At 38.2% G+C, this 22,653-nt stretch overlaps 1 long non-coding RNA gene across 18 annotated transcripts in view; it reads right to left on the reverse strand.

Moving 5' to 3' along the window:
• The window catches only part of LOC117678212 (uncharacterized), a 243,370-nt gene that overhangs the window by 132,962 nt on the left and 87,755 nt on the right, over positions 1-22,653 (reverse strand). For 8 of the 18 annotated variants that reach the window (XR_015728446.1, XR_009620494.2, XR_009620487.2 and 5 more), the window contains 2 exons: positions 12,349-12,515; positions 8,397-8,512 (listed from right to left, as the gene is read on the reverse strand). The exons of 8 other annotated variants lie outside the window; for them this stretch is intronic. This is a non-coding gene — a long non-coding RNA (uncharacterized LOC117678212). The remainder of the gene's footprint in view (positions 1-8,396; positions 8,513-12,348; positions 12,516-22,653) is intronic. 2 more of the 18 variants (XR_009620484.2, XR_015728443.1) reach the window with 1 other exon arrangement.

Genomic DNA, 22,653 nt, shown 5'->3' on the forward strand with positions numbered 1-22,653 from the left:
CCCTGGACTGTTCTACATGTTGTATTTGAATGGTGCCTGACTGTGTGTGGCTTTTTGTTGTCAATAGGGGATTGATACCTGGCTATTATGTTAATTGATGTTTGCTTGTGCCACGGTGCCCTTGGTGCCTAAGTACCTGGTAAACTGGTGGTAAATCAGCACTTCTATTGACTGACAAGGGGTCCATTTCCCAGGCTTCAATCGTTTCTCTCCCACTTGCAACCAAGAAGCTTGGAAGACCAACCTGAAGCAGAGGGTGGAGATGGAGAACAGCTGCAACCAATGAGCAAGAATGAGAAGGAACTGCCTTCTCCTCCAGGTCCTAGGATACGCAGGGCCAAGAGGAGAGAGGCACAATAGAGATCAGTGAGGCTAGCCACAAGGAGGCAGCCTTGCCCCTCTTAATGAGTTGCACCGGCTGACAGCTATTTATCTCTGCATGCAGAGCAGAGCAATGTTGAGAACAACTCTTCCATTTTGAATTGTGAATTCGTTCAGATACTGTGTACCTTGCCTTAGAACTTTGCCCTTGACTCTGGTTCTGGACTTCGGACTTTGCCTTGTGGACCTTGGACTAGGATTTTGGCTTGCAGGATTTGTGTTTTGGACCGTGGACTTATCTTTGCCAGCCTTGCTCTGTGTTTCCCTATCTTGGGAAAATTGGACCCATTGGATCGTGCTCTAGTTCCTGTGTGGGGTATTCCTGGGGAATACAATTTAGGTGAATTTAGGCCTCAATAAAGACTTCAAACCTTTGTGGTATGTGCATGTGTCAGTGGGACAGGACAATGCTGCTCAATTCTCAACACCTATGGGTGGCTCACAACAATCCAAATTACATTAAAATCAGTGGTGGGTTTCAAATTTTTTTTACTACCGGTTCTGTGGGTGTGGCTTGGTGGGCATGGCATGGCTTGGTGGGTGTGGCTTGGTGGGTGTGGCAGGGGCCATTCCCATCCCACTCAAAGGGAAGGGTACTGTAAAATCTCCATTCCCACCCTACTCCAGGGGAAGGTTACTGCAAAATCCCCATTTCCTCCCAATCAGCTGGGACTCAGGAGGCAGAGAATAGATGGGGGCAGGGCCAGTCAGAGGTGGTATTTACCGGTTCTCCGAATTACTCAAAATTTCCACTACCGGTTGTCCAGAACTGGTCAGAACCTGCTGAAACCCACCTCTGATTAAAACCAATAGAAGATAAAATGATGGCAAGCATAATGACATGAAGGGTCTCACTCTCTGGAAAGGCATCTTCCTTATTTTCTACATTCTGGGATTGGAGGAACTGAAGTCCCAATGTACTGTAGCTCAAGGAAGCCAAGTTGAAGAAGACTAATGTAGAGAAGCAAGCTACAAAGTTTGGTTGTGTGAAATCTTGCTTTAATCACCAACTCTAATAACAGCTTAAAGTGGTAGATTAGTTTTACCTTCCCTTATCTTTACGTGGAATAATTAATTTTGGCCACTACATCTTTTCAAAGATATGGGAAAAGTTAAAATTTGCAAAGTTTAGGATACATCAGTTTTTACAGATATTAGGGATCAGATCTTAAGAGTTTCACGCCAAGCCTTGAGATTAGAAAAGATGTTGTTGTAAGTCATATTGCATGGTGGTTATGGGAGAGTTTTAACACAACTATTAGAAACATCTAACCATTTTCAAGGGAGTATTAGCTCTAATAGGTTTGCTTAACAAGAGGTTTCATAAAAACCAGTGCTGATGAAATGTCACTGCTATTAGGAGTGCATCTTGTTCCCAACTTTTTCAAGAGTAGCTCTTTTCCTCCAAGGACAAAACATAACATAGGAAAGATAATTACATGGTTGTCTATTTTAAACTTAGAGATGGGCTCAAGGGGAACCTATTATTCCCCAATATTTCAATAGCCTAATTAGATGCAGGAAGCTTCTTCATTAACTGTGTCTAAAAGAGCAAGACTAGAATTTTAGCAAAACATTAAAAGGTTATAATTGGTTACTGTCCAGGTATTTCATGATGATGATGATGACACTGAAAGCAAAATTCTATGACTTTATCCTAAAAGTAGTAATAATCCTTATCTTAATGGGTTCTGAATATATTGCAGCTCTTCAGAATGCCTTTAAAGAATTCTTTGCTAAAAAGAATGCAAAAATATAAATGGGACAATATGCTCTGGAAAGAAGGTAGATATACTACCCAAAGTGGAACTGAGTTTTGGAATTTTTCCAGGCAGGCGTTCCTTCCACCTCTTAGTTCCTAACATAGTTTCTGGCAGACATGGCAGACAGAAACTTAACAGCTGAAATAATTTCACACCAGTGGATTTTGTATCTGAAAATCTGACAACCTTTTACTTAGAATTCTATTTCTAAAAACACATGAGAGGAGAAATACAAGATTGTTTAGTCTTTGTTAATAAAACAATTCTGCCATGGAGCTTTGCTAGTGGGTTTTTTTTGGGGGGGCGGGGAGTTCGAATATCTAAATAAATATTCATACATGCACAATTTCATAACTTTCTGAGAAGTTGGGAAAGAAAAATTACTAATCAATGCTAAATAAGAAAAATATAATAAAATTAACAGCCATTAATTGGCAAAAAATATAATAAAGACAAATCAATTCTAAGTCACTTGTTTTGATGCAAAACTAAGGGTGAAATAGATTCATAGAGCAATTGGATAAGCATTGACCTATATTTATTGATTAAATCAAATACTATATATGGCCATATTTATGTCTGCTTGGGGCATATATGCATCAGGGATCCTGGTTTTAAGTATTAGGTGTAAGTAATATTGCTGGTCATGAATTTCTCTCAATAATAATATGCAATCACATCTCATACATCTCGTAAATGTTAAGTATGAACTTAAACTATAAACCAGGGCAGGGGTGAAATTCAGCAGGTTCTGACAGGTTCTGGAGAACCGGTAGCGGAAATTTTGAGTAGTTTGGAGAACTGGCAAATACCTCCTCTGGCTGGCCCCAGAGTGGAGTGGGAATGGAGATTTTGCAATATCCTTCCCCCAAGAGTGGGGAGGGAATGGGGATTTTGCAGTATCCTTCCCCTGGAGTGGGGTGAGAATGGAGATTTTGCAGTATCCTTCCCCTGCCATGCCCACCAAGCCACACCACACCACACCCACCAAGCCACGCCCACAGAACCGGTAGTAAAAAAAATTGGATTTCACCACTGAACCAGGAGTGTCAAACTAAGGCCAAGGGCCCCGATCCGGCCCATCGGGTGCTTAGATAAACAGTGAAGGACTGGCCTGTGATGCATCTGCCAGCAAAATTGGAGCTTGGGAGGGCTGCATGTGGCACTCCCAAGCTCTGTTTTCCCTGGCAGAGGGTTGCAGGAGGATGTCGCAGCTGAAAAGAGAGCTCGGGAGTCCATTTTCATTGGCAGAGCGCTCAGGCCACCACAGGCACCCCTGACACGAATGATGCCGAGCTGGTCATGGCCACCCTGGCCACCCCCACCCCCACCCCCTGAGGTCAAACACAACACTGATGCGGCCCTCAATGAAAATGAGTTTGATATCCCTGCTATAAACGAGCATCATTTATTTTCCAATTTGGGTTGAGCTGATTTTAAAAAAATATATAAGAATGCATCTAAGGCCAAACATTCACACTTTAATCTGGAACTGAACTTGGGAGTTATTAAACTGATTGCGCTGGAAATATATAGCACTATTGTACAGCAGCCATAACTAATTGATCTATACCCACTGATAAACAGAACTTTGCATCTTTCATCTTTTACTAGTGTCATATTTCTTTGAGATTTAACTTGCACTGAAAACAAGTTTTTAGTTGTATGAAAAATTACAAAGGAAGAACATTTATAGGACAGCTTTTCTCTAAGAAAAAATTGTATGCCGGTCCATGTTTTAATATCTTTAAAGGATGGGTAATGCATCATATTATGTCATGGGATTAAACAAGAAGATACAACTTGAGCTGTTGGAGGTGATGCTTAATATAAATCATATGAATAAATAAATAAACTTGGTATGGTACTTAAGTGGAATTCATACTTTTAGGCTGAACAATGGCAAACTTGTAATAGAAAAGTAAGGATGCCCAGGAACTAATTTTGAGCCCTTCAGAGTATGTCCATAAACTTTTCCTGGGAATGGTGCAAATTGTACCCAGCCTTGTTTTCCTGGGATTTTTTTCCCTTTTTTAGTCTAATTTATAGTCCTTTTAATCAATGACAATCCCCCTTACAACTATGAATTAGGTCTGACCCAATTTAATTACAGGTAATCTTCAATTTATGACTGTAACTTGAGAATGCAATGTTGGTCGTAAGTCATGATGGCCATAAAGCAGATCACCACGCCCAAGTTTGCAACCTTTTAGTGGTAGTCGTAAAGCAAATGCTATGGTTATAAAGCAAACTCATTTTTCACCATTGGGTATTTTTTTCCTCTAAACTTGAAATAAACTTTGGTTTCCAGCAAATTGTCATGTGACCGCAAGACAATGCAAATGACTGTAAATGCAGGCCAGTTCCTGAGTACCCAAAATATGATCATGTGATCATGGGGGTGGGGGGCTGTCGAGACATCATAACTTTGAATCTGGATCGTAAGTCACTTTTTTTTCAGGGTCCTTTGTAATTTTGAAAAGTTGCTAATTGACCAGTGGTAAATTCAGGATTACCTGTCCTCAGGATCAGCCAAATTCAACTAGAAGTTGCCACCTTTTAATAAAATTTCTTATAAGAAGAAGAAAATGTCTGGATGTGATAAGTAGTAATGCTAGATGATAAAAAGTGAGAACACTACCATATTTCTCCCTGTTATACCCATAGAACAGCTTGGTTTATGTAGAGCAGTCTTACATCTATATGTGTATGTAACCTACGAAGGTGAGCACTTCATCTTAGAATGTCTCAACCAGAATGCCTATTTCGATCATATATCAATCTGTCATTGAAAGCACAAACAACTATTTTGAGGAATGCTAGAGAACACCCAGGCTGGGGAAGCTGATGTAGAACTTATATCCTATACAAATTGATCCAAATCATAGAAGGTCATTACAAATCAGAGTGCACAATTCTGGAATATATGGACAAAAGTTATGATCTATTAATCGGCCTCTAAGATAACAAGTAATAATTCAAATCTCCTGAAAATCATAAAGCTTCCAATGTCTATGGAGTCATCCAGGTCATAGTTGTCCCAAAGGTGCTTTTTCAAGAGGCAACTGGACTTTCTTATTTTTCTTTGAAGACTTCACTTCTCCTCCAAAAAACTTCTTCAGAGCTGAAGTGAATGGATAAAAAGCAAAATGTCTTCAAAGAAAAACAAGAAAGTTCTGTTGCCTCTTGAAAAAGCACCTTTGATATACAGAATACTATGCAGTATGGAACAAATAGTGCAACTGGCTGGAGATTAGGAATAGTGGATAAAAATGATTTCATTAAAAAATGAAAAAAATTTAAATGGAAAGTGTTTGTAGGATAATGTATAAAATTAATATTATGTGTGAAGGAAGCTATAGAGCAATAAGGGATAATGGGACAAGAAGGATATATATAATATAAGGAAAGTTTTGGGAAAATGTAAACAATAGAAGATTACCGGTACGAAACTGTTGTAAAAAGGGGATATATGTTTTGTGTCTTGTGTTTGTCATATTGTGTTGTTTTATAAATAAATAATGAAAAAAAAATGAAAAAAAGAAAAAAAGAAAAAGCACAAAACAGACACATGCCATGAACACATGGCAAGACCTCAAACTCGGAGCCAAACCAAAGCCCGGGATGTGGCATCACAGCCATCTTCTCAGGACAGTACATCAAAAAACTCAGGATATCACAACACTAGAACTCAGGATGTTAACACACAGCCCATTACCCAGGTTGTTAAAACACAAAAGACTAATGGGCACACATCAAGGACCTCACCCACACAGGATGTTACAAAACAGCTGGCTAATCTGCAAACATCAACTCCATCAACCAATCAACATAGGCAGCCAACCCGCTCACAGCAACAAAGCCAACACCCCACACCTCCCCACTAGTATTTATAGAGAGACGGCAGCTCCGATCACGCTTTCCTCACACAAGCATGAAGCCGAAGACACCAGCCTGAAGATGATGAATGGGACCTCATTGAAACGTCGCCAAGATACTCTCAATCTTACATGGGAAAAGACCCGAATACACCAAAACTTGCATACCTCTACCCGTGAAAATCTACGAAAACAAATATATATATAGTGCACGTTCATGTAGTTTTGTGAGTATTTCAAATTATATGGATGTTTTAATAATGATTCAAAGTGAGGCAATTTGTTCATGCTGATGCATGATGCTAAATAGCCTTTCAAAAAGCTTTCATGGCCCTACCATATATAAATTTCATTATCTTTTTCTAGAGTTGTCCAACTTTGTGACCATAATTATAACTTTTCACTTTTAGCTATGCACTTTCTTGAATTTCCCACCATTCAGCTTGTTCTGACTCTTGTATTTTAACATATGAGAAAATATACTTCGTCTTCTTTTCCAGTGCCACATCTATTATGCCTTGGAGTTGAACAACATGTATATTATTATTATGGTTGGTTGCATGATCACCCAGATGTTTAGAATAGATTTGACATTTTTGTCCACCTATGAAGTGCTTCCCAAGTACCTGGAATAGGCAGCCATTGTGATTTGACAGTGTTAAAGTTATTGTCACGGGCTGTAAGTGTTCCAAGTAAAACTGTCTTTTGAAATTGACTGACGGTGATTTTGACATTGCCAATGATGTTCAAGGGGTGTTCCATATGTTTAGATATTGCACCCAAGCTTCCTATTACTATTGGTACTATTTTTGCTTTCTTTTGCCACATTTGTTCCATTTCTATTTGCAGGTTTTTGTATTGTGGATTTTCTCCTAGTATTCTAACCTGATGTCTTAACCACTACATCAAACTGGCTCTTTAGGATATTATAGCACCTTTGAATACTTGAATACTAGATGTCCCAAAGAAGATAATTAAGAATACTCTATCATTGCAGAGAGTGAAATATAGAACATATTTAATGCCCTCCACCTTTTTGGGGGAGCCTAGTCCATGACAGTTTTACCAAGCTAATTTTTCTCATATTGGCTATAATCTTAAAAGAATTCCATGCACAAAGCTCTGATCCTTTGAAGACAGGACAGGAGATGAAGATTTAAAGTGAAATCCTGCAGAAAGCAATCAAAGAAACCTTGCCAGCCTCTTCAGTTCTAGCAATTAATTGTGATGGCTGAATCAAAACCCTCAATAATCCATTTTGGATCTCTCACTGTGAATCCAATAGTGGTCTCACCTGTAATTATCTTAATAAACCACCACCTTCCAAAGTATATAGCTTGTAAACTGTACTGCATTAACACCGAAACGTCACTTGAAAATCCACCATTATAAAATATCAAATGCAAAAAGAAGCACCTAACTTTAGTAATTTAAATAGGGATGGTCAGGAGACAGATCTGTCTTTATCACTTGATGGAACTCTGAGGAATTAGAACAACAAGCTCCCAGATCTTGATCATAGCAATAATTTATTCTTGTCTTCTTGCCCAAACTTATACTGCTAAAATTAAGAAAACAATAATAACCAGAAATAGAACTCTGTAGAGGATCTTTAGCCAAGTCTTCAATGAAACCCAGCCACTCTCAGTGAACTATGAAGGTGAACTGCTCCAGTCAGTAGACTCCACAGCGTTTTGACGTGGCTTAATCATGGCTAGTAACCACAACATATATCTATTGTATTTTTAAGAACAGTGGTTATAAGGCAGCTGAGCCATCAGGAAAGTTAGAATTTAATATTGAGTCATATCTCACACCCTTCATAGAGAGACAACTCTTAGATTTCTTCTTGTATGAGTTCTGCAAGAATCTGTTGAAGAATTATTGTTGTTTATATTTTCGGCATTCCTGTTCTCATTTAGATAAATAACCCAAGTTACATTGGATGTTTTCAATCACTAACTGAGTCCCAACAATTGTGATATAATATACTCTGGCAACAGTTTTTTTTCCTGTTATGTTCCCCTGACATTACATTCATCACATCTCCAGCCCCAGAGAGACTTAAGTCATCTTTAGCTGTACCAGTCTTAAAATAGTATTTTTCTGCTCTATTCCAATTCTATGCAAGAGAAATGCCAAACTGGGTACCAGATTTTCATTCCCTTAGAAGAAAATTGAGAGAATGAACATGGAGGATCAGAGGCAATAAATGCATAATAAAGACCAGGATTTAGGGCAGCAAATTCTATGCCAGTAACGATTTTGGATCACTTAGACTTATATACTACTTCATAGTGCTTTAAAGCCATCTCTAACCATTTTACAGAGTCAGTATATTTCCCTCAACAATCTGGCTCCTCATTTTACTAACCTTGGAAGGATGGAAGGCTGAGTCAAACTTTGAGCCGGTGAGAATCGAACTGCTGTCAGCCGGCAGAATTAGCCTGTGTTCTATTACTGCATTCTAACCATTGCACCATTGGAAGTCTGATGGGAAAGAAATTTATTTGGCTTGCCTTTTAATGCAAATTTATTTAACACACATTTCCTATGTATGTGAACTGGGTCACATTATCATTTGAATTTTAAACTTTTTTTTTTTGAGTGTTGTAATGCAGCTTTTCAGCAAAACAGTACTGAGTTTTGAGGAAAGCTTGCAAACGAACAGGTACAAATAATGTGCATTTTATTAGGAAAATCTCTGCAAATTATTTACCATTAGATAACACCATGCACCAGAATTGTTCTTCTTTGAAGAAATGTATGCAATTTTTCATGCAGATCATAAATAAAGCAAGTAAAGACTCACAACACTGAAAACAAGGAGAAATGGAACAAAAGAGATATACATTCTCATCTATTCTCCGATACATCCATTCCATTGAATTCACTCAGATGTGTCTTAGAAGGATGGTTCAGTAGAAACATTAACATTTACCTCTGACTCTCAAAGTTTACGCTTATGTAGAAAAGCTGTGCTACTTTTTTCAGTTTTTTTCTATGAAAGACTTTGCTCTGATTTGTTCTTCCCCATCAGTGGAGTCCTACTCATTGTATGCAAGCTACTGTTTACATTCTAAAACACTGGTCAAAAGAAGAAACTCCTCCCTACCTATAATTATGGAATTTTTTTAAAAAAGGAAACCTTTATTAAAGCCATTAATGAAGCCACTATAAATTATTTCTCGTTTGTCAAAGACCCCGGGATGTCAAGAGATAACAGAAATGACAGATGAACGGTGAAAACTTCAGCAAGTAAACTCTATTGCAATGAATCAATGTCATTTGCAAAAAGCTATTTGGAAATTATACTTCACTGGAAGTTCCAGATCTGCCCTAGTTAATTCTTGCTTTTTAAAATTTAAAAGGGTAGGCTTCAATTCCTGCACTGGAAACTAAAACCAGAATTTTCTCTTTAACTGTAGTAACAGTACCTAGCTAGGCATGTGTAAGGTCTCCTTAACTTCAGGTACTGCTACTTTAAAGGAAGCATAACAGATAGAAAATGCAAAAACAATAATATAAGTACACTTTAAGTAAGAATAATTACACCCCCCTCCTCAATTGCAACAAACATTGATTCATTGTTTATTTGAGGGAAAGCTGTAGCAATACCTATACAATGTGTCTCAAACTGACTACTTGACCCTGAGGCAGACTGCATTAGAAGATAGTCCTTGATTTATGACTGTTCACTAAGTTCAGTTATGATGGACTTTCCCAGGTCTACTTACAATCTAGATTCAAAATTCCAGTGGCTGCTCCCGCTCCCGCAGTCATATGATCACATTTTGGTCACTTGAAACTGATCTGCACTTACACCCATTTGCAGTGCCCCATGGTCACGTGATCTCAATTTATGTCATTTTTTTTAAAAAAAAAATCAGAAACTGATGTTTACTTCCTGTTTCCAGCAAAAAAAATTCCCATTGCAGAAAATGGTTTTGCTTAATAACCAACACAAAAAAAGTCATAAACTTGGGTGCAGACACATAGTGACCCACTTAATGATGGGTAAAATTTATGACTGTTAATTCAAGGCTCAATTATGGTCATAGGCTGAGGAATCCCTGTACGCAATTCTGGAGGTAACCTAGACTTAATCCACTCATTGCTTTTTTATACCAAAGTGCATACCTTGGATTGGGTTTAGAAAGCAACCAGTGTTTCGGAGAAAGACTGAGAGGTGAGGTGAGATGCCACTCACCCCCCCTACGGCTACAGCTGTACCTTCCAGGTCAGTGGTGGGTTTCAATTTTTTTTACTACTGGTTCTGTGGGCATGGCTTGGTGGGCGTGGCATGGCTTGGTGGGCATGGCAGGGGAAGGATACTGTAAAATCTCCATTCCCACCCCAATCCAGGGGATAGTTACTGCAAAATCCCTATTTCCTCCCCACTCCAGAGGAAGGATACTGTAAAATCTCCATTCCCTCCTCAGTCCAGGGGAAGGATACTGTAAAATCTCCATTCCCTCCCCATTCCAGGGGGAAGGCTAGTGTAAAATCTCCATTTCCTCCCCATTCCAGGGGAAGGATACTGTAAAATCTCCATTCCCTCCCCATTCCAGGGGGAAGGATACTGTAAAATCTCAATTTCCTCCCGATCAGCTGGGACTTGGGAGGCAGAGAATAGATGGGGGCGGGGCCAGTCAGAATTTTCACTACCAGTTCTCCAGAACTGGTCAGAACCTGCTCCAGGTTGTCTTCAAGGATTGCTACACAAAGCCTCCCTGCAATCAATTTCTTCTTGAGCTGTCCAATCCCTTTATCACACCAATGCCAGATTTCTCTCTTTCTGGATTTATCAGAGGAAACGTCTCTAGAAATTCTCTTTCTAGAGATGTTCATGTGAAAAGTTTTTTTTCTGGAATTTGCACATGGGGCATATCACCCATCGTTCAACGTCTCGCCCCCTGAACCAACTACTCTGCCTTATCCTAATTCAGCTTCAGTATGCTTCTCCTCACGAAGAAGTTGACAATACAGATAGTCCTTGACTTACAACCATTCATTTAATGACAGTTCAAAGTTACGACGACTCTGGAAAAAAGTGCCTGATCACCCTTTTTCACACTTATGACCGTTGCAGCCTCCCATGGTCATGTGATTTACATTTGGTTGCTTGACAACTGGTTCATAACTGGTTTGGTTGCAGGATCCTGGGGTCTTTTGTGACCTTCTGATAAGAAAAATCAATGGGGAATCCAGATTCACCTAACAACCGCGGTTACTAATTTAACAACTGCAGTGATTCACTTAACAACTGTGGCAAGAAAGGTCATAAAATGGGGCAAAATTCGCTTAACAAATTTCTCACCTAGCAACATAAATTCTGGGCTCAATTTTGGTCATATGTCAAGGGCTACTTGCATTTGGCAACATCCCCACTAACTGGGATTTTTGTATAGAATAGAATAGAATAGAATAGTTGGAAGGGACCTTGGAGGTCTTCTAGTCCAACCCCCTGCTTAGGCAGGAAACCCTACACCACTTCAGACAAATGGTTATCCAACATCTTCTTAAAAACTTCCAGTGATGGAGCATTCACAACTTCTGGAGGCAAGTTGTTCCACTGATTAATTGTTCTAACTGTCAGGAAATTTCTCCTTAGTTCTAAGTTGCTTCTCTCCTTGATTAGTTTCCACCCATTGCTTCTTGTCCTGCCCTCAGGTGCTTTGGAGAATAGCTTGATTCCCTCTTCTTTGTGGCAGCTCCTGAGATATTGGAACACTGCGATCATGTCTCCCCTAGTCCTTCTTTTCATCAAACTAGACATACCCAATTCCTGCAACCGTTCTTCATATGTTTTAGCCTCCAGTCCCCTAATCATCTTTGTTGCTCTTCTCTGCACTCTTTCTAGAGTCTCCACATCTTTTTTACATCGTGGTGACCAAAACTGAATGCAGTATTCCAAATGTGGCCTTACATCAATCAACCATCACTGGTTCGAAATAACAGTCATGAGGACAAGCTTTAAAACTCTTCGATGATGTTTGAGAGATGCTAAAGGAGAATGCAAGTTGCTCCTGGGACCCTGCCTTCAGGTTCAAAGAGGGGCAAACAGACAATTCTGTGAAAAGCTAATTATCTGCCTTGACTTTAGTAACCTGTTAGGAGCCTCTGGGAGCCTTATCAGAACTGCTGCAACTTGAAGTCTTTGGAGAAGAATGGAGTATACATTTCATTAAATAAAATAGCTAGATAACTAAATGTGAGGATATAAGGTTTATGTTTTTACTCTCCAGCATGAACAGAGTTCGCTTATCATTAGACAGCCAGAACCCAGAGAGAGAGAGAAAGAGAGGGGGGGAAAAAAACCTTACCTCATTCATTCCAGCATATTTAGAACTGTAATCTTAATGTCAGCTTGACTGGCACATTAGAATCATCACATTTCCTCCGTTGCTAAACTATTTAGCAAACTCTACTTATCAGTCTCACTCTTGGGAACTGCAATCCGAAAGGAGGGAGCTATTCAAGTTTCTTCTTCCTTGCAGAGGTGAAAAGGAGGATAGAAGAAGATAAGTGGATGAAATGGGGAGTGGGGGGAAAAAAAAGAGAAATGCTAACGAGCCTTTCTAATAGACCAGCATGCACCGAGATGTTCTTATTCTCCAATATCTATGAAAAAAATGAAGGTTTGTGTTTCTGAACAGTGACATTAAATAAAGAAGCAAGCATGGCTTTTCATGTTTAGCAGCTGGCTTCTTCTCAAGACCTCTAAAGGAAGAATACACAACAGTTTTATGCTGAGAACTACGTCTCTCTTTCGCTGCAACAATAAAAAACAAATAACAACAACAACAACAACAACAACAACAACAACAGTGTATGTAACAGTGATACCCATTGTCACCGGAGCACTTGGTACCATGTCCAAGAATTTTATAACATACATCAGCAAATTGCAGCTTCCTGCAATAACATCAGTGGAACTGCAAAAAACTGCGCTACTCGGAACATCGTACATCTTAAGAAGGTACTTGGTTGATACTCAGGACGCTGGCAGCAACCCGTATTAACCATTACCACCAGTCAATGGTATTTGTGATGCATTTTTGAATGTTCAGTTGACTGAGTTTCATATTTAATGAATAAATAATAATAATAATAATAATAATAATAATAATAATAACAACAACTTTATTGTCATTGTACATGTATACACAGTATAACCATGTAACAAAATTCACTTAACACCCAAAGATCAGGTCCAACACACATAACAATCCCCAAACACACTCCCACCCACCACAATTCCCCAAGCCTGAACCACCCAAACATCCACACAACAGACAAAGTAATGCTGTCCAACAGCTCACTGATGGTGGCCCTTTAGTTCATTGTTAAGTGCAATTATAGCTCTGGGATTAAAAACTATTCAGAAGTCGTGTGGTCCGAGTTTTAATTGTTTTGTATCTTCTGCCAGAAGGCAAAAGCCCAAAAAAGATTGTAAGCAGAATGGGAAGAGTCTCTGAGAATGTTATGCAACTTCCTCAAACAACAAGATTCGAAGATGTCATCCATGGCTGGTAGCTGGAGCCCAATGATATTCTGGGCAGTTTTAATGATTCTCTGTAGAGCTTTTTTGTCCGCTACAGAGCTGCTCCCATACCATGCAAGAATTTGGAAGTCACCTGCCAAAAGTGCTGGAGGCCAGAGCCCTGGATCAGGCAATTCTCCTCCTTTTGTCACATGTCTCCAATCTATTACTTTCTTTTTTTCTCTTCTATTTTTTCTCTCTCCCTTCTTCTCTTTCCCCATATAACAAAGAAAAGCCGTTCATATTGTTAACTGCTTTTTTTGCATGCCGTTTACATTCCTTCTGTAAAATTTAAGGCACAGGACCAAGAGATAAATAAATTTTTAAAAAGGCAGGCTCAAGTAATTTCAAGAGAAAAAGCTACTTTGGTGGGCAAGGGATGATAGTTCTAATTGCAGCATTAGGGAACATACTAGAAACATGCATGAATATGTTAGTTTCAGATTCAAGATGGGAAACACGGAACAAATGAGAGCGGTAGGATTAAATTAAAAAAAGTAATTTCCAAATATATCATTTATAAAGGTGAATCCTATAGGCCACCTTATTAAAAAAGATGGGATCATTTTTACTTCTGTGCACAAAGGAAGTAGGTTTGGGACTCAGTGAAGCTGCAATGGTATGTGGGAATGAGGACAGAAGGAGGAAGAAGAGGAGGGGTGGGAAGCATTTCAGAATGCACCCTTCCTGACATTAAAAGGAGAGGAGGGGAGATATGCATTTGCAGATTTACAAACCATGTATCAAGCCCTAGGGAAGTCAGAAAATCAGGCAGTTCAAATGAAAGATTTATAAATATTTATTGCAAGCTTATGTTCCCTACAAGAATCTAAACTACTAATGGTTCAATCAAATTGGTGGTAGAAAAGAGTCAAAAGAATTCAAGGAGGGCTGGACTTAGATCTGTTGTGGATACGAAGAGACTCTTAACTGATGATGTATTTGACCCCTCCCTCGGGCTCTGGACACCATTCACATTGATTTAAAAAAGGCATAGAAATGGAAATGGGAAAGAGGAGACATGAAATGGGAAAGAATGAAACTCAGTCAAGCAACTCAAATTTGCTGAATAGGTTACTATTACATTAATCAACTGATAGCTCAAACAATCTTTTTCCAGAGATGAATATAGCCTCATAGCTCCTGAAACCAAGTATGGGTCGCCTTCTAGTTTCTTCACGAGGTCTCACCCAGCCTTGATTTCTGGAGCCAATGGAAGCTGACAAACAAAAATCCATACTTTTCTGTATAATCGTGTTATGGATACATACCAAGGATTTTTATTTCAAGCTTGAAAATAATGACTTGGCCATGGTGTGGCATGAGAGTGATATGATTTAATTTGGCCACAGATATTTTTCAAAGCAAAGAAGTGACAAGTAAAGTTAAATAGGGTCTTGATAAGAAAAAGAAGTATGAGAAAAAACTGTCATGGACACAGTAGCAGCTAATATCTTTGTGGTCATTTCCTTCCTTTCCAACTGCAATCAAAGATTAGGTTAGTAGTAATAGTATTCAACAACGTGCATTTAATGATAGGTTTTATGTGTATTCTTAACAAGAAAATCATGTGGTCAATTCTTGCTACAGTATTTGCTTTTGACTGGCATAAACACAATATGAAAAATGATCAACAAGAATACCATTCATAATTCTTGAAGGGATGGTGATTAGGCTTCCTGTTCAAAAACAAATTCACAAGGTTAACTTTTTCAAACACAGTTCTATACTCTGAGACGCTTTTGTTGTGTCAATCACTGTAAATTGCGTTTAGGCAGGAAGACAAACTAGAAGTAAGATTTGGCTTGTGTATTTTATTGATGATACATTCCAGGAGTGTTTAAGTTGTAGTTTGTGGGACCTCTCAAAAGTTTTTCATTATAGCACCAAAAATCTACTGTATCTCCTTTGTGGAAATGGGACAGCGTTACTACAAAGAATAAAAAAAAATGCCATAAAACTTTGTAAAGTTTTCCATAATTCTTTGTCAAGGTCAGGGATACAAAAACACAGGATAGGAAAATGAGTCCAAATATCCCAAAGAAATTCAGGAATTGTGATTCTTCAAGTGTAGAAGCCGATGGAAACTAATCATAAAAGAAAATCCAAAACACCTCCAAGCGATATTGTGTAGAACCGCATTCGGACAAAATTTGATGATCAGTTTTAATATGACACTAAAATTACATATTCATTACAAATTCTCCAAAATCTGCATCATAATATTTCTCAAAAGAATACTTAGCTCAGGGGTGTCAAACTTGATTTTATTGAGGGCTGCATCAGGGTTCTCTTTGACCTGGGGGGGTGCGTGGCAAGAGTAGGCATGGCCAGCTTGACATCACTCATGTTGGGGGAGCCTGTGGTAACTGGAACATTCTGCCATTAAAAACGCGCTTGCGAGCTCCGTTTTTTGCTGCAACGGCCTCCTGTGACCCTCTGCCAACAAAAATGGAGCTCGGGAGGGCTGCACATAGTCCTTGCGAGCTTTATTTTTGGCTGCAACGGCCTCCTGTAACCCTCTGCCAACAAAAATGGAGCTTGGGAGGGCTGCACATAGCCCTTGTGAGCTCTGGTTTTGGCTCCTGCAACCCTCTGCCAGGGAAAAATGGATCTTGGGAGGGCTGCACGTGGCCCTCCCAAGCCCTGTTTTTGCTGGCAGAGGCACCGCAGGCTAGTTTTTTGCTGTTTCCAGGGCAGCCCCATGGGCCAGATCTAAGCACCCTGTGGGCCAGAGCCAACCCGTGGACCTTAAGTTTGACACCCCGGACTTAGCCTATCTAGTCTGCAATGACTTATTTCAGCACATGGGTCAGAACCATGAGGTGGAAGAGCTACCTCAGAGGGACATTTTCAGGAAACGCATTCCCTGGATCCATATTTGCACTGGGCAAAGCAAGGAGCATTGTTTGTGGAGTGGTGGGTAGGTTACTCGCTGATTATAAGCCTGTTACACCATCCATTCCTGACAGAGCTATAACAGAACAGAAAGCACAGGAATAAGTAAGATAAATAAATTTCCTGCACAATTTGCCGCTGACATCATTTTGTGTTGTCTCTTCTGCAAATTACAGAGGCTGATAAACATTCCTTGCTTATTTGGCAATAGATTTTCTTCCTTCAAGGAAGCGGATTTTCTATTACCATGTAAACTGCAGGATTGCCAATCAGACTAGCCTCATTAATCTTGTCCCAAGGTAGAAGAGTTAGCACTTCTGTATGATGTTGGTGAACTTATGTCTTATTCCTTCACCCCCAGCCCCATCATCCGTGGCTTACAGTAGACTTCATCTTTTCAGTAGATTCGCTTGATAATTCCATTAACTAGAAAAGGATCCTTAAATGCCCTGAGCTGAATTTCTAATAATTTCTAAGAGGTCCCAATACTAATATTGTTGAATGATGTGGAAAAATGTAGAAAAATAATTTCTCTGCTTTTTGATGACAGAGGTATAAAACGTTGGGTCTTGAAGCATCTTTTTTCCCCCTCATACACCTTTTAAACTAAAATGTCAAAAATCAGTGATGCAGTTTTTTAACATTTTTAAACAAGAAATATGCAAAATGCTTCAGAATGTGGGTTTTTTGTTTTTTTGTTTTTTGGCAATGATGACAATCACTACCATAACTCTCTCCATTTTCCAAGGAAAGACATCTTAACCCTGTCCTTTTGTGTAACAGATAGTGGTGGAATGTTGCCGGTTAAACAACCAGTTCTGTGAGCATGCACTTCACACTTTGCGCACCTAAGGCGCTTGCGCGCAGTGCTGAAAATAGAGCATTTAGAAGCTCAGCTGCTTACCTTCCAAGTCAGCAATTGTAGAACGGCGGGGGGGGGGGGAAATCAGCTGTGCTGCATGATTGAGATGAGCTACAAAGCAGGAAATAAAGGACAGGATAGAGCGGGGGCAGATGGCCAGGGCCAACTGATCGTCAGCACTACCGGCTTATCCAATCCAGTCCGAACCAGCTGAATTCCATCTCTGGTAACAGGGCCCTTTTTATGTGATAACAGTGATAACTTTTTATGATTGCCTCACACTCAGCAATCCAAAATCAAATCATCTTTGTGTCAAGTTTAATTCAGATGGTTTCCACATTGTTTTCTGAAATGATCTGTTTTTGACTATATAATACCAACTCTGGGATTTAGTGGTGGTCTTCCATTCAAGCTCTATTGAAATCCACCATTGTTTAGATTATGAGATCATCCCTCATGTGGGCATGCACTGCAGTCCTGAAGCCCCAAAGAATTTAAATGTGAGTCGAAGATACCAAATGTTGATATACAGTACATGGACATAACATAAAAACAGTTCTGTCAATCTACTAAAGATACAGGGTTCTTCTGACTTAGTAAAGAAGGCAATATCTTGTAAATGAGCGAAGTCTCAGAAAAAAGCTAATATAAAATAAAATAAATATGTCTTCTGTTTAATGGGTTGTCCAGTCTAGATCTGGTTGAGAAAGTTGTCTTATAGAGTTACTGTACAACATGAGGAAGCACAATGAGCAGACTTATAGCTTATCTTTGTTCCAACCTTTTTTTACCTTGTTGAAATATACTGCCCAACTGTGAGATATGTGGCATGGAAAGTTAAATGAACAAATAATAAACAAACATATAAATATCTTCTTCAAAAGAAATACTGCAACATCTTAATTAATTCTAAATTTTCCTTATTTGAAAATTGCCATTGTTTTGTTGATACATTCCCCTGATAAATAGACACAAATAAATAGAGCTTATGCCAACCTAGAAAAAGATCCATTATATCCCTTGAGACCTCATCGGTTCACTGATCTGCAGCTTGGTTTCTAAGCAACACCTTAAACAAGAGTTTCCTGGTTTAAGGATCACAGGCAATTGTAGTTAATGAATCAGGAAGTCACCTTTCAAGATGGACAAGAAAAGAGAAGGTAATTGCCGGAATTTCCTCACTCCCATGTATTTTTATTGCCATTACAGTTCTAGTTCTGAGTTGCGCCATGTATTAAAGCTGTTTCTGTTCGTTTAAGACTAGGTATTGGGGGAGAGGTCAGCACAAGCACAAAAAAAGATTTTAGTATTCCCCTATCAAAAAAGGGAATGTCAGCCTCGTGTCAATAATCATCAAACAAAACCCATCCATATTAAAAGGAAAAGAAATTGAAATGATATTGAATTAAGGACTTTAAGATTAATGTAATGGGTTTTAAGAATTTTTTCTTTTGTCAGATAGAATTTATGGCAACAATGTTAGAGAATATTAAGTTGTGTTATTTTAAAACTAAGATTTGTGGTGAAATAATAGAGGGTAACTGATTTGTGTAAAATGATATAAGTTAGATAATTTCTTCTTTTTTTTTGCTTTTTTTTTAAAAAAAGAAGGTGATTAGTGGGGATTTGGGAAAAGCTTTTGTTAAAGAGGAATTTGAATTGTACACATCAATAGTTCTACCCGATTCAGGATTTGCAAATCTGCGTTCTGACCATCTGCAGAGATCCAGAAAACCCTCGTTGCTGACATCTAGCGCTTCCTTGAATTTATGCACCCCAAATCTTGTAGTTGCAATGTAAAAATAAATTAGAAAAGAGCTGTGGAATTAATGATGGTGATTTGCAATCACTGTTTTTACTAATTGAATTAGAAACTTTTTTTAAAAAAAAAAATTAAAGATTCATAAAGTATACAGTCCACTAACTCTGATGATGTTACCTAGTTTGGATAATGAAACGGCTGCAAGAAAACAACCAAGCTCAGAGAGCACCAAAGACCCCTCATTTCTATACTGGGTTACAAATATTCTCCTTTATTAGTATACAGTACAGTTGAAATAAACATATTTATGTAATTGTTGTATACTTCAGATATTATCAGTAGAGGAGTTTGATACTTGATATTTTTTTGCTTTTACCCTTTGATGCTGTTGTTATTTTTGCTTCTTTGAAAAAGGAAAGGGCATCTATACAAAAACATATCCACCATTGGTTTTATTCATTTTTCAAATCTTTGTTGCTCAAACTTCTTATTTTGCATCACTCTTTCACTTCTGTCCAATAAACTCCTTTGGCAAAGAAAACATTTTGCTTGTTATTGGAATTCTATAATCTATATAATTAAAAATGTAAATGTTCGTTTGTTCAAAATCGTAAATCTCCTAAAGTTCTTCACCGATTGCTTTGAAATTTTGACACAACGTTGCATTTGAATACGCGCGTGTTTTTATATACCTATATCTATATAATCTATATACACACCTGTGACAGGTAAAACATGCTTTTTTGAAAAACAGCGCCATCTGAGGGTTTTTTCCCCTCAGCGTCGCCACCGCCAAACCCACAAGCAAAATGGCGGGAAATGTCAACTGCCGTGAAGCATCCTCCTGACTAACGGAGTATGCCATACCTTTGGCAGGGACCCCAAAGACTGGTGGGACGGATGCAAAGTAGACGTGACCTGAGCTACAGGTCTAATTATTGGCACTCGGTCAAAAAATATTGTATACCCACAAGACTGGGCCACAGCAATGCATGGCCGGGTACAGCTAGTACATAATATAAAATGAGGGTATTGTGTTAAAATAAAAGTTTCTACTGAGTTGCTCAAAGTTTAACTTGGACTTCCGAAGAGCCCGGCGGCCACACTTCTGGTGGCTCCGCGTTCCCCGAATGGATGCTCCTTTAGGAGCTCCAGCCCTGTGATTCCGTTTGCCACTAGAACAGCGAAAATCAGCTGTTCTAGCGGCTCGAAACTCTCCCCCAGGGAAAAAGGGGGAGAGAAGAGCAGAAGGGTCTGGGTAGAACTCCCCTAGACCCCTAGGCTTTTTTTTTTAAGCCTAGGGTTTTCAGGGTGAGAGCTCCCTGAAAGCCCTTCAGTGCTCCGGATCTGGGACGATTCTGCTTTATGCAGAACAAGGGGTCGCGCCCACACCAGCAATGCAATTTTAAGGACTATGAAAAAATTCGAATCTGGATGCTGGCAAAGCAAATCAGGAGAACAGAAAATGCAAATATTAAACTTTAACTCCGTTTAAAAGAAAAGGGAAAAAAGATGGCGCATAAGGGCGTTTAAAACGAAACTTACAAGTGAAAGTAATAGTTAAAGCTGCAACATTGTAAAAGCTACCAGATTACGTGGCAAGAAAAAGATTTAAAGTGCTAGTGAAATGAAAAAGACTATGGTATTAACCTCAACTACTTTATACTTCTAAATTGTGTGGAAAACTATTGGATTTATTGATCTGATAGCTGAATAAACTTAAACTGGGAATTGAAATATGGCTGACATCAAGGATGGAGGATCATTACTATATGAGCCAGCAAATTCACAAGTTGTGACTGTAGAGGTTCTACAAGAACTTTTAAATTTCTATACTTCTGCTATACTGGAATCAATTGAAAGGACTATTCAAAATTATAATCTGGAGAACAAAAATGATTTGCTGGCTGGAAAAGAGCAAGAAAATCAAACTAATTTGTCTTTGGAGCAGGGAAAAGAGGCTGTCAGGAACACGATGGAAGTTACCACATTGAAAACAGAGGTTTTGGCAGAGGCTTCTATGCAGTTAACTGAAAAGCAGCAAATAGACTCTTTCCTGCAGACTGATAAACTTTATCATGACAATTCTTGGTTTTATAGACAGAATCAATTTTTAAGGGAGGAAGTGACTGATTATAGCAGGAAGAGTAGAAATGGAGCTTTCAAATGAAGGAAATAACTTTAAGGAGAGAGCGATTTTCAAAGATGCATCTGTCTCAAATCTACATTCAAAAATTTTCGAAAATAAAAGCAGGGGGAGGAGCAATGTTGAAGGAGAAAGTATTATTGAAGAAGAAGGATTGGAAAAAATGCAGAAAGAAAGGAAGAATTGAAGATTAATTTCTTTTGGGGAGGATCTTAATAATAAATTTGAAAAGTCTATTGAAATTAGCACTTTTTTTAAGTTTAAGTAAAATGTTTAACTAAAAATGGATAGCTTTTTAAAAAAATGACTGTGGTATTAAAATGGTTAACTTTAAAGTTAATGGATAGTTTTCTGAAAGTTTTGAAATTGATATTTGAAGAATGAATTTAAGACTTAGAAATAACTAAATTCAATGGATTAATAGTATCTTTAAGGTTATATTCTGAAGAATATTTTATTGAAGTTTTTTTTTTTGAGAGAAAGAAAAAAGAAAAAAGAACTTAATGAAGTACTAAAATGGTTAATTTAAAATTGAATGGATGCAAAATAATATTTTCTTTTTTTTTCTTTTTCTTAAAGAGATATGCTTTAAAGAAAGTTTTAAAATGTTTAAATTAGAATTTTAAAAGGGGAGGCTGATGAACAATTTTTAAAAGAGGAGTTAAAGAGGGTGAGGGAGTTTTGAATCTTGTAGCAAGTTAGTATATTTTAGCTTATGTTTAGTTTAATGCTATACCCTGTTTTTGCTCTGGGAAGTCGGGGGAGGGGTGGGGAGGAGGGGGTTGAAGGTTGTGTGGGGATAAAATGGTTGTCTAATTTCTAATATAATTAAAAGATAATTAAGGTATTAATAGAGAAGTAAGAAAAATGGGGGAAATGTTATAATAAAGGGAATGACAATATTAAGATATGATAAATATTGGAGGAGTAAAAAGATGATTTAAAAGATGTACTCAGAAGATATATTGAATGATGGATTATGTACTATTTGTTTGTTTGTTTACAATATTAAGATATGATAAATATTGGAGGAGCAAAAAGACTTAAAAGATGTATTCAGAAGATATAATGATTATGTATTGTTTGTTTGTTTATAAAATAAAAAAAACTTTTTTTATAAAAAAAAGTTTAATTTGGACTTCCATAGAAAGAATCAGAGCACGGACTTTTGAAGTGTGACTGATTTTGACTATGTAACTTCTAAAGTTTAAGCAATGCAATTTCATCCATCTCCCCCTCCTCCACAAGTTCATATGATTGGCTGTTTGATGAAATCATCCACACATTATCACTAAAATAGCCATTTCAATCTTCTCATACTTATCTACCGACATGGATTAAGACTGTTTTAATTACAATTTCCACACCAGGAGACTGTATAAACATTTGTGTCTTCAGATGATCGTTTTGAACATAA

This window comes from Pantherophis guttatus, chromosome 6, assembly GCF_059756535.1.
Source record: "Pantherophis guttatus breed Tessera chromosome 6, ASM5975653v1, whole genome shotgun sequence".
Taxonomy (NCBI): Eukaryota; Metazoa; Chordata; class Lepidosauria; order Squamata; family Colubridae; genus Pantherophis; species Pantherophis guttatus.